Genomic DNA, 13,137 nt, shown 5'->3' on the forward strand with positions numbered 1-13,137 from the left:
GGAAAGCTCGGGAAACGGACAAGTCACTCGCACAAATAGCAGAAATGCCGAGTACCGTGGGAACTCTTTATCTACTGCCGTTATATCGTGCGAGACTCGTGCTGGACCACGACCTCTTCACTCTGGTGACATCTTGCGTCAACTCGCCCCGTGAAAAGGCCGCTTAAGGTACTCCAGCTTTGTGTGTCTATCTTCGGTTTAAACCAGTATCTGCATTTCCCTCTTACACAGGATCAAGCTTAGACTGTGTCTACTTTTGTATTCCAGCGTCATAGTCCAAAGTCATACAGTGCAGAAACAGGCCCTTCAGCCAACTTGCCCTTGCCAACCAAGATACCCATGTATACTAGTCCAACCTACCCATGTTTGACCCATATCCCTATAAACCATTCCTATTCATGTATAAGAAGGAACTGCAGATGCTGGAAAATCGAAGGTAGACAAAAATGCTGGAGAAACTCGGCGGGTGAGGCAGCATCTATGGAGCGAAGGAAATAGGCAACGTTTCAGTCCAAAACGTTGCCTATTTCCTTCGCTCCATAGAGGCTGCCTCACCCGCTGAGCTTCTCCAACATTTTTGTCTATCTTCTATTCATGTGTTTGTCCAAATGTCTTTTAAATGTTGTTACGGTACCTGCCTCAACGACCTCATTTGACAGCTCCTTCCATGTACTCACCACCCTCAGGTTCCTATTAAATCTTACCCTTCTCACCTTAAACCTAAATCCCCTGGTTCTTCCTCTATTCTGGGTAAATCTATCTATTCCCTTCATGATTTCATACACCTCAACAAGATCACCCTCATCCTCTGACCTCAATTTACTAATCATTTTCTACATTCTCATTGATTTCATTGTTATAAACCACAAAGAACAATGGGCCTCGCACTGAACCCTAAGGCACACCACTAGTCACAGCCACTAGTCATAGGTTGTGAAAGTCAAATCTTCAATCTTTAGATTTAGAGATACAGCGCGGAAATCTTTGTAAGATAAAATAAGAAATCGTCTTCAATATAACTGTTAGTAGTACATAGGCAATAATATTAAAATGGTGATTATATTATGAAAGAACTAGAATTAATAAAGAAGAAAGAAAAGGTGAGGAAGGGAGATAAGTGAACTGGCCCTCTCCAAGTTGTGTTCCCCTGTTGCAGAGGAAGACTGAGCCACTGGGACAAACCTAAGACCATCAGCGCCACCGTGTGGTCGAGATTGGACTGCCGGGAAAAGAAGCCCTAATCAGTCAATTCCTCTATCTGAGACTAAGACTGAATGGCCGGGGCAAGCCTGAGATGCTAGAACCTCTTCCTGCCCACAGACAGTAAGGGAGGGAGGGAGGGACACACACACACGCGCACACGCGCGCACACGCACGTGCACACATACACGCAAAGATTGGCCATCAGGATAATCCAGAGACTGCCAGCGCCATCTTGTGGCACTGCCCAGAGCTGGTTCGTTTCCTACCTCAAAAATAGGAGTTTCTCTACCAACAATTCTTTCTCTTCCCCAGCTAGCCTTTCCTGCGGGGTGCCACAAGGCTCCATCCTAGGCCCCATTCTCTTCTCTCTGTACATGCTCCCCATCAGCCAAGTCATTCAAAGGCACGACATATATTTCCACTGTTATGCAGATGACACACAGCTCTATCTCCCCCTGAAACCCAACAACCGGTCAAATTTAATCAGCCTCATGCACTGCCTCGAGGACATAAAATTTTGGATGGCTCAGAACTTCCTCCAACTAATCGAGAGCAAGTCTGAGGTCAACCTACTCGGCCCCTCCAACTCTATCAAAACGATAACAGGCAGCCTTGGAAGCCTAACCTCCTTAGTCAAACCGCACGTCAAAAACCTTGGCGTGATATTTGACTCCGCATTAAAGTTTGCAAGCAAGTCAACTCTGTGTTAAAAGCTGGTTTCTTCCAGCTTCGTACAATAGCTAAAATCAAACCATTCCTCCAATTCGACGACCTTGAAAAAATCATCCTCGCATTCATCTCCTCCCGCCTTGACTACTGCAACTCCCTATACACTGGCATCAGCCAATCATCCCTGTCCCGCCTGTAATTGGTTCAAAACGCCGCAGCGAGACTTCTGACGGGTACCCGTAAAAGGGACCACATCACCCCGATCCTGGCTTCTCTCCACTGGCTCCCAGTACGGTACAGAATCAACTTCAAGCTCCTCTTATTCGTATACAAAGCCCTTAACGGGCTTGCCTCCCCCTATATCAAAAATCTTCTAACTCACCATTCTACCTCCAGGTCCCTCAGGTCGGCCAACTTGGGGCTACTGACTATCCCTAATCTAAAGAATTATTTCAAGTTTTTTCCCCCCCCAAAAATATAAATTTAGTGTACATCTCTTGATAAACTGGAAACGTACACATTCGCTAAACATGGGATGGCACGGTGACAGAGTTGCTGCCTTACAGCGCCAGAGAGCCAGGTTCGATCCTGACTATTTACAATTTAAATATTTTATTCAATAGTGAAAATGAACATAAAAATGGACAAAGAGAAAAGATCATTAGAGCTTAGTCGGTGATCATTAGAGCTTACCTTAGCAGGGACCCGAATAGGCAACAAATATGCCCGCCACAATGTAATGGCCTGAAACACAAAAAAAACATTTTAGTCATTCTGGAATAAAAAATATCGTACAAAATAAAAATCAACTTTAGGAGATTCAAAGTACATTCCTTACACATGAAAGAAATGGCCAGGAAAATATCTAATAGATCATTCATGCTGTACTACAGATATGCTATACTATGAAACGCAATATATATCTATTTATATTCTGGACTCACTTTACTCTTATACTCCCCTACCTGGGAAGAACGTCCGACACCCGGGTATTCTCTCCAACTGGTTCATAAATGTGCGTTGCTGATCTAAAATAATTAATTTAATTGCAGGTGTTTTGATATGACACTGAAATTTCCCCATGTTATGGTGGCCATTCAATTTACCCACAACACAGGTGCAGCGCCTTTATGGAGGAATGCAGATCCTCGTTGGTGTCTGCGTGACATAGAGTTAATCGTGTATTGAGGCTGACTACAGAATGAACAATTAGTAACATTCCATCGTGTATCACAGTACACCTTTGTGCACGCTCTCAAATGCTGCAGTATATGGCAAGGTCAAGTATAAGGCCACAGAAGGACTGGAAACATTCTTCTCCAAGTCTTGGGGCGGCACGGTGGCGCAGTGATAGAGTAGCTGCCTTACAGCGCCAGAGACCCGACTACAGCATCATCCTCTCTTGTCCAAGATACTAAGAGGACAATTGCACAGCCTCTGGTGTATATTTTTTTGATTTTAAAATATAACTGTACAATCTGGGTTTCCCTTAAAGATGGTTAAGTCGTGTAAAACATAGCAGAGGCTGGGATTGATTGTATTCAACCAATGCCATTCAAAGAGATAGCCTTTGGTAGATAGTAAAAATAATAATATTGTTTCAGCAACCCTTTATGTGTGTAGCCTTATTTTAACTTTCCAGTACATACATTTTAAAACTCTGGTTCTCTAAAATATATATATTTAAGCTGTAAGTTTCTTTTAAAGAGATTTGTAAAGCACCCAATGCTTGTAGTTACTTTTGTGTCAACTTAATCTCCATTATACCATCCACATTAGGCAGCACAGTTTCGAGGGCGGTGTGTGCATGTGTACGCGGGTGGGAGGTGGTTGGAGGTGAGGAGACCAATGAAGGGATATTTTTGTCCGAAAGCCGAGGCAACAACAGAAATACATTTAGCAGCTTTAAAGATATTTTTGAAATACACTTGCTAACCAACAATATTAAAAAAATGATTCAGAAATACATTTAAGAAACCAAAATAATCCATGTTAATCATTTCAAGTAAACCCCATCAGGTTAACCTCTCAATGTGTAAGAAAGAACTGCAGATGCTGGTTTAGATCGAAGGTGGACACGAAATGCTGGAATAACTCAGCGGGCGAGGCAGCATCTCTGGAGAGAAGGAATGGGCGACGGGGTATGATGACATTTAAATGGAACTAGCAACATGTACTCCAATTGGTTGATCAATAACAAATCTTCAGCAGCTCATACACTTTGTTGAAGTGATTAAAGTGTAACTCATCATCACAGACGGTCACTCGAAACGAGTCTGACTGTCCTCTCCTCTCCTCTCCTCTCCTCTCCTCTCCTCTCCATAGGGTCATCTACTTGTGGGTCTGCAGATGTCTGTCGAGGCTGATCCGTAATCTACACACCTTGGTGCAAAGTGTAACTATTAGGTCACTCACTTAAATACCTCATTGGTGGATTTTGAGGTTCATTTGACCAGAAGCTGTGAGATCTTTGGAAACTGCAAGCAATCTGCAATCCCTTTACTGTAGTGCACTGTGCTAGCCAGATTAAAGGAATTTTTTATTTTTTTTTAATTAATTAAGACAAATTGCTGAACTCAAGTAATTATTCAAGGGAGACTTTTATTCTCAACCTCGATAGTTTCAATGATGGACTGATGGGCAGCTTTCCCGGTAAGTTCCTAAAAAGAAGGATTCTGCTGGTCATTTCTGCATAACGTAAAACCCAAGTATGAAATGTTGGGTGTGAACCTTAATCCTGTGTAGGAAGGAACTGCAGATGCTGGTTTAAACCGAACAGAGACACAAAAAACTGGAGTAACTCAGCGGGACAGGCAGATATCTCTGGAGAGAAGGAATCGGTGACATTTCAGGTCGACACCCTTCATCAGACGACTTTCCAGCTGAGGTACTCCAGCTTTTTGTGGCTATCTTAGCCTTAATTTTGTTACAGTTAATGAAATGCTCAGGCTATCATACCAGCTGGACGCACAGAACTTACCCTAAGTGGCGTTACGTATCCATATACAGAAAAACATCGCAAGGCGCTGTACTAAAGCATTATGAATAATTAAATGTTCAATTGATAATCTGTAAGTGTTTTATTTTTCATTATGCTGGCAAGACCCTCACAGATAACTTATGATTCAATTTGTATGGTGTCATTTGAATGAGATTCCCCAATAGCCAATCTTCACTTTTTTTTTAAATTAAAATACTGGAGTAGTTTCTGGAGGTATTAATGCTGCTGTTCGTATTATTAATAAATTATTAAAATTGTAAAAATATTATTATTAATCTGGGCAGTAGCACAGTGGTGTAGTGGTGGTGTTGTTGCCTCACAGTGCCAGAGACTCGGGTTCAATACTGACTACAGGTGCTGTCTGTGCAGAGTTTGTACATTCTGCCTGTGATTGGGTGGGTTTTCTCCGGGTGCTCCAGTTTCCTCCCACATTTCAAAGACATGGAGGTTTGTAGGTTAACTGGCTGCTGTAAAATTGACCATAGTGTGCAGGACGTAGAACTAATATACGGGCGCTCGATGTTTGGCACGGACATGTTGGGCCAAAGGGCGTGTTTCTGAGCTGTATCTCTGAACTAAACTGCAAAATCTGGAAGAAGCAGTTTTGCACTAGAAGTTGGAGAAGAGGTGGTAGTCTTCCATCTTAGAGACTGTCATACAATGCAGAAACACGCCCTTCACTCCCACTTTCCCACACCGACCAAGATGCCCCATCTATGCTAATCCCACCTAGCCACTTTGGGCCCATATTACTCAAAACCTTTCCTATCTTCTAGAAGAGGAAATGTTGGGTTGGTCCCTAGAATTGTTTGGGAAACTAGGAATATGAGGCAAGGTGCTAAATTAATGGAACCGCTGAATGCTTTGAGTTTCCAAAGATCTCTTTGCTTCTAGTTCTAATGGATGATGGGAGAGCTTTGTTACGATACAGTTAAGCCTGTATGTTCTGTTTCTAAACGGATTGAATTACGATTGGCAATTAAAGCAGGCACATTAGCTTTACACATATGCCAAGAATAAATAATAGCAAAGAAATAACATTTGAGGTTGACAATGCCCCAAATATCACGACAGACCCTGGGTTTCTTCTCTTGACATTAATGCATGATATGAACGTATGTAATAAGATGATTGATTGTATTTGTTTGCTTAAAATATCTCTTGCAGATACGTTTTAATAAACATGGTTGCAGTCTCAATTTTTATGCCATTATCTCAAATCCAGCACAAAACAGCATCCACGTTCTGCTTAAACATCACAGGTATTGTAACAGTTGATATAGAATTGCTTTTTCATCTTAAAATATGCATGCTGTTGTAAGTGCAGGAAAGTTAAATTGCTTATTTCAAAGGCCATGCCTTATGACCTAAATATTAATATGCATGCAAATGAACGTGGTGGGAGTACTGCTACTTTTAAACACCGAGCAAACGATATTACCTTTAAGTAATATTCATTTGTGTCACGCACACGTTAAGAAGCAAATAGATTATTTTACACAAGAATATGCACCTGCCTACTTAGTTTGAGCTGTGGTTATATCAGTTGCCTCTTTACTATATAAGGGAATATTTGACAAGGAAGTGGAATCATAGGTTGAAGCTGCACTTGACCACAAATTTCATTGTATCGGTTGGTGCATGTGACAATAAATGTCTCTTGTCTTGTCTTGTCACTTGTGCACCTACCGCACTTGTCACATTATCACTTCTGAACCTATTGAAATAACAATTCAGGAAATAGGTTCACTCATTTAGCATGAGAGGTGGGATGCATGTTGCTTTTGTAATTGAGAGGATGCAAACTGTGGCATAGGTATTGTCTTTCTAATTAATGGCAAAATATGATTTTATAGCAACTCAATATTAACAAAGAAGAACTTCCGTTAAAGTTCTATTACAATGCAGCAGATTCAATGCTTATCCCTGGGGTGGAAGCTTGCAACCTTCACGTGGTCCGCCCTGCAATCAACCCGGCGTGCACAATCAAATAAGATCAAATAGAACAAGTTGCCCTGCGACTTTAGGCTGTGCACGCCATACGCAGGAAGAAGAAGAAGAAGAAGAATGTTCATCCCAGGTTCTTCCTTCTAGAACTGAGGCATTATATTTGACGGTGCACAGTTATTGTTTATTCATTTGTAGGTTTGTGGTTATATGTGTGCATACAAGAAGCGCTAACTCCACTGCTCCGGTCCGGTGTCCCGTTAGTCCAGGGCTGTCGGTTAACCTGGCGGGACAGGCAAAGTTGAGCTGGAGTTAGCGCTTCTTCTCCCTGCTGGCCTTAAGCCAGGGCCGCCACTGCAACGGGCCGGTGTCCCGTCAGTCCAGGGACATCTCCGGCCTCCCCCAGACGGGGATGGGACACCCGGGAGGGGACGGGGACAGTCCAGTAGCAATTCAACAGCGCTTGCAGCACCGGAGACCCGGGCTCCATCCTGACTACGGATGAAACACAGGTCTGTATTCATGCAGCAGCACAGCTGCCGAGAATGTTTATCGCGAGTGACCTATGACCTGGGCATGCGCAGTCGGAATACCGAACTTGCTTATACTTTGCAAGCCATTTTATTAGTTGCCTCCTAATTTCACCTTGAGCATGAATTTACCTGTCATACCTCACGGTATTCTACACGAATCAAAATGAAAAACTCCACATTCTACCCAAAATAATGTAAAAGGATCTTCAAGACAGAATGTAGATTCCAGACAGAATTAAGTTTAATGTCTTATTTGTAATATATATCCTGACAATGCAGTACTTTTGCAGCACAGCACTGAAGTGACAGGTTTCTGCAGTGTCTTTGGATCAACAATCTAGGTTAGGTTTATTATTTCATGTGCACCGAGATAGTGTGTTATCCAAACTAAACAGATAATACTATAAATGAATACAATCAGGCTAAAACAGGAACAAATGATAGAGCGGAGAGACAGATACAAGAGTGCAGGATATAGTTCTCAGCATGATAGCGAAATAGTTCCAGAGAGAAAATCCAATATCCGCAATAACTTTTGACTACGATGCATAAATGTTACCAAAGGTAAGAGTGATGTTTTGGTTGCTTTGTTTCCAGCGATTATTTGAGGGAGTTAATATATTGAATACAGTATTTTGAAACCTTTTATATCCTGGGTAAGCCATTTGATTTAGCAAAACACAATGTTATAGTTTCTACTTAACTCATGTCAGTTACATTAATACTGCCAGTTAAATCAAATTATTAATTTTAAATGTGTTTCACGGACAGCATGGTGGCGCAGTAGTAGAGTTGCAGCCTTACAATGCCAGAGACCCGGGTTCGATCCTGACTACAGGTGCTGTCTGTATAGGGGTTGTACGTTCTCCCAGTGACGTGCGTGGGTTTTCCCCGGGTGCTCTGGTTTCTCCCACACTCCAAAGACATTCACGTTTGTAGGTTAATTGGCTTTGATAAAATTGCGATGTTTTTTGTCCCTCGTGTATGTAGGATAGTGTGGATAGGATCGCTAGTCGGCACGGACTCAGTGGGCCGAAGGCCCTGTTTCCGCACTGCATCTCTATACTAAAATACTAAACACAATAGCATTTTCAAAACATGTGAAATTATAAAGAATATTTTATTTGAATTAATTATGAATAAACAAATTATATAAAGGTCAATTTTCTGAGTTGGTAAATTGCTGCTCATTGCAATTTGCATTCCTGAGGCTCAGCGATCTATTCTTACAAATATATGCAATCCTTCACTTTTCAAATGCCTATGTACATAGTTGCTGCAAACTTTTAGTAAAGAAAAAGAAAATGGAAACTGTTGAACCAAAAGAGTCAGAATGGTCAGATAATTCCTCACCAGGCAATCTCGCCAACAACTTACTTGGCATGAAATGTATGTGCGTACTTGCAAACACATGATGGTTATCTGCAATTGGGTGCCAGTTATATTTCTGTGGATTCAATGCCCTTTATGCATTCAAATTGTTGGTCAGGATATATTTTAACAGTACTGGAGGCTGAGGATTTGCTTTCATACTTCTAATCCAACACAGCAGTTCAATGTCAGGTTGACACAACACCAAATTTAAATCATCTCATTCGGCCCAACTTGCCCATGCCGACCAACATGCCCCATCTACACTAGTCCCACCTACTTGCGATTGGCCCATATGCCTCTGAACCTATCCTAATCATGAACCTGTCCAAATGTTTTTTTTAAATGTTGTGATAGCAACCACCTCAACTACCTCCACCAGCAGCTCGTTCCATATGCCTAGCACTCTATGTGTATAAAAGCTGTCCCTCAGGTGCCTTCAGTTTAGTTCCGTTTTCAGTTTGGAGATTAAACGTCACCCATCCTATTTCTCCAGAGATGCTGCATCTGCTGAGTTACTCCAGCACTTTGTGTCTATCTGACAACATTTGCCAGGATAGTCCAAGATATTTTGAGATGTAAATTTAAAAAACATTAAAAAATTAAACATTGAATACATTGGAAATAACTAAAAGCCATGCAGTAAACAAGCCAACATTCTTAAACGTATCTTCCAGCCCGCATTGCCTGAGCAGCTGAATGTATATTCTGCAATGCTATATTTTTAGATTTGTAGCACAGCAGGTTTTAAATTTTTTCATTTACTGTGGGAAGAGTTCCCTATTTACTTCATCTATTTTACAGCATTCCACGTGGCTTCCTATTTAACCAGTTATATCTGCATGTTTACTTCCTTGTAAAAAGATACCCAGATCTCCAATGTATAGCATTCCTTTAATGAGAAGGAAAAATATTCCTAATAAGGCACATTAATTTCCCTTTCCTAATTCATTTCCTGCTCGCTCCCAGAGAAGACATTGAAACTTATGGAAGTACAACTTCATGGATAGTTGCCAATTTTCAGTATTGTGCCATCTGGTTGTTGTTTAATGAACCCGACAGCTAGTCTTGCCAGATGATCCCCAATGCATAAATCATGTCCACACGTACACACTTCTAACAAGTCCTTCATAGTCATGGAAAGTGTTCAATTGGGGCATTCTTATTTTAAAATCAGAGTAATACAGCACGGGGACAGACCCTTCAGCCCAACCAGTCCCTACCGGCCAAGATCCCCATCTACCCAGTCCCATTTGTCTTAATTAAGCCCATAATAACCCTCTAAATCTTTCCTATTCACATAATGATTCAGATTAACAAACGCACTGTGGACTGGGGAGAATCAAAGGCCTGCTGGTTTCTATGGTTGAATTTGTTTAATAGTGAAATTCTCTGCTTTTTGCATCTGTATTTGGATTTTTTTTTAAAGCAAACACTACATACTTGTAGGTATCCTCAGAAAGCTAAAAACATGAAGCCACTGAAGTATTTTCAGGATTTGAAACAAAGTATTTTAAGGATTCACAATTAGTGCAATTTCATATTATATCTTGAAATCAAATTCTTCGAATTACTATTTCTCTCTGGATTTTTCTCAGTTGTTGTCTGTATTGCTTCCATGTTTTCTTTCAGAGATAACAAGTACCATCTTGTCATCTACCAATGGAGATCAAGGAGAGAACATTGAGCAATTGGCAAGAATCCCACCACATTATGGCATTGTCCACAACGCTTAGTCAAATACATGTTAATTTAAAGGGGTAATCAAGTGAGTATTAGCAAAGTCACTACTTCACTTCTCAGTCCATAACACCTTGCTAATAGCTTGAATATAATACAACATAGAGCAATACAGTGCATGAGCACACCCTTCATCCGAGCATGAGGTCTGTGCTGAACAAGGGGCCAAAGTAAGCAAACCTTATCTGCTTTCACATGACCCATATTCCTCCATTCCCAACATCTCTATCTGCCTATCTAAAAGCCTTTTAAACACCACCATCCTATCTGACCACCACCACCCCTGACAGCACGGTCCAGGTTCCCACCACACTCTGTGTAATATAAAACTTGCTCTTCACCTTAAAGCTGTGCCCTTTAGACTTTGACATTTCCACCCTGAGAAAAAGGTTCTGATGGTCTGCCCTATCTATGCCTCTCATAATTTTATATACGTCTGTCAGGCCTCCCCTCAACCTCTGGAGTTCCAAAGAAAGCAAATCATGCTAGAATTCAGAAGATTGAGGGGGGATCTTATGGAAACTTACAAAATTCTTAAGGGGTTGGACAGGCTAGATGCAGGAAGATTATTCCCGATGTTGGGGAAGTCCAGAACTAGGGGTCACAGTTTAAGGATAAGAGGGAAGTCTTTTAGGACCGAGATGAGAAAATCATTTTTTACACAGAGAGTGGTGAATCTGTGGAATTCTCTGCCACAGAATGTAGTTGAGGCCAGTTCATTGGCTATATTTAAGAGGGAGTTAGATGTGGCCCTTGTGGCTAAAGGGATCAGGGGGTATGGAGAGAAGGCAGGGATGGGATACTGAGTTGGATGATCAACCATGATCATATCAAATGGCGGTGCAGGCTCGAAGGGCCGAATGGCCTACTCCTGCACCTATTTTTTATGTTTCTATGTTCAACCTCTATCTGTAGCTAATGCCCCTCTAATCCGGACAGCTTTCTGGTAAACCTTTTCTGCACCTTCTCCAAAGCTTCCACATCATTCCCGGAACGGGGTGACCAGAACTGCACGCAATACTCCAAATGTGGCATGACCAAATTTGTACAGAACTGCCTCATGACTTCTTGACTCTAATGCCCAGTCCAATAAAGGTGAGCATACCATACGCATTCTTTACCACTCCATCTACTTGCTTTGTTATTTTCAGGGAGCTATAGACTTGGACCCCACGATCCATCTGCACATCACTGTTGTTAAAGGGTTATCCTTCTGCCTATCAACTCTCGATTATGATTCACAATGTTTAGTTGAGTTTACATCTCTTAGGGCTAACCGAATCAAGGGATATGGGGGGGAAAAGCAGGAACAGGGCATGGATTCGGGATGATCAGCCATGATCATATGGAATGGTGGTGCTGGCTCGAAAGGGCCGAATGGCCTCCACCTCCACATACTTTCTATGTTTCTATGTAATTTTCTGTTTCCGTCTATTAAATGGAAACGACCTCGGCAGTGGTATAAATGCACACAAATGAACAAGATGCCCGGATTTTATTGCAAGACCAGGCTCTAGGCCTGATAGCAGCTCATGACAACCGAGTGTTAGATCTGAGTTACATATTTACATGTTACCCCCTCCCTACTCTCGACTGCAGAGCAGGACCAACTGCAGTTTCTCTATTGTTTTCCAGATAAAATCAGTCACTAGTTCAGAATGAAATACTCCTAACATGAGCTTTGAAGTAAGTGGTTTACCATTGCTGCTGCTAGCTTAATGATAAATTTAAAACACATTTTCCCACTAGCACAGATATGTACCATTTTTTTAGAACATCTCAAATATTGATGAACATACCAATATCTTTGCTTCTGATTTGCACTTCACTGTTGATGACACTTTCTTCATGAACTCTACTTTCTTTGGCTGTAAAATCTTGGTTATTTGTTCTGTAAACAAATAAAACACTGAAGCATTGCTGGAAGGGATGACATTTTCCAAATCACAATGTTAACGTACTTTACTCACGAGGAAGCAAATCTATTATTACAGCTCAATCTAGTTAAATATTGTCAGGGTTGCAAGTTAGAACAAGGTCTTAACCGAGGTATATTTTCATTTTACTTCCGTGCAACAGGAACAGGTTCTATTTTTCTGGTTAAATAGTGAGACCCCATGAACAGGAAGTCATGAGCATAATCTAGTGGTTAAGTGTATAATGTGATCCGATAATTGTTTATCAGTCTGGGGTTGATAACTTTAGGTTCAAAATGAGGAACTCCATGAAATGTTCCTCAGTTAGGAGTGGCACGGTGGTGCAGCAGTAGAGCTGCTGCCTTACAGCACCAGAGACCCAGGTGCGATTCAAACTACGGGTGCTATCTGTACGGACCGCGTGTGCTTTCTTCTGATGCTCCGGTTTTCTCTCACATTCCAAACACATGCAGCTTTGTAAGTTAATCGGCTTTGGTGAAATTGTCCCTAATGTCTAGCAGAGTGTGAGTGTATGGGGTGATCGCTGGTCGGTGGGTCGAAAGGCCTGTTTCCATGCTGTAACTCTAAAGTAAATAAAATAGGCCTTTTCAGGCTGATAGTTAACTATGGTAGACCAAAGTGCTGGAGAAACTCAGCGGGTGCTGCAGCATCTATGGAGCGAAGGAAATAGGCAACGTTTCGGGCCGAAACCCTTTTTCAGACAAGTTATCAGACATAGTTAACTATATCTGGTAGT

The 13,137-nt window shown here is 41.6% G+C and overlaps 1 protein-coding gene across 1 annotated transcript in view; it reads right to left on the reverse strand.

The window, feature by feature from the left end:
* The window catches only part of carmil2 (capping protein regulator and myosin 1 linker 2), a 77,750-nt gene extending 75,139 nt beyond the window's left edge, over positions 1-2,611 (reverse strand). The window contains exon 1 of the mRNA XM_033036273.1: positions 2,566-2,611. The gene's annotated coding sequence lies outside the window, so the exon portion shown is untranslated. The remainder of the gene's footprint in view (positions 1-2,565) is intronic.
* Between the last annotated feature and the right edge of the window lie 10,526 nt (positions 2,612-13,137).

This window comes from Amblyraja radiata, chromosome 17, assembly GCF_010909765.2.
Source record: "Amblyraja radiata isolate CabotCenter1 chromosome 17, sAmbRad1.1.pri, whole genome shotgun sequence".
NCBI classification, from domain to species: Eukaryota; Metazoa; Chordata; class Chondrichthyes; order Rajiformes; family Rajidae; genus Amblyraja; species Amblyraja radiata.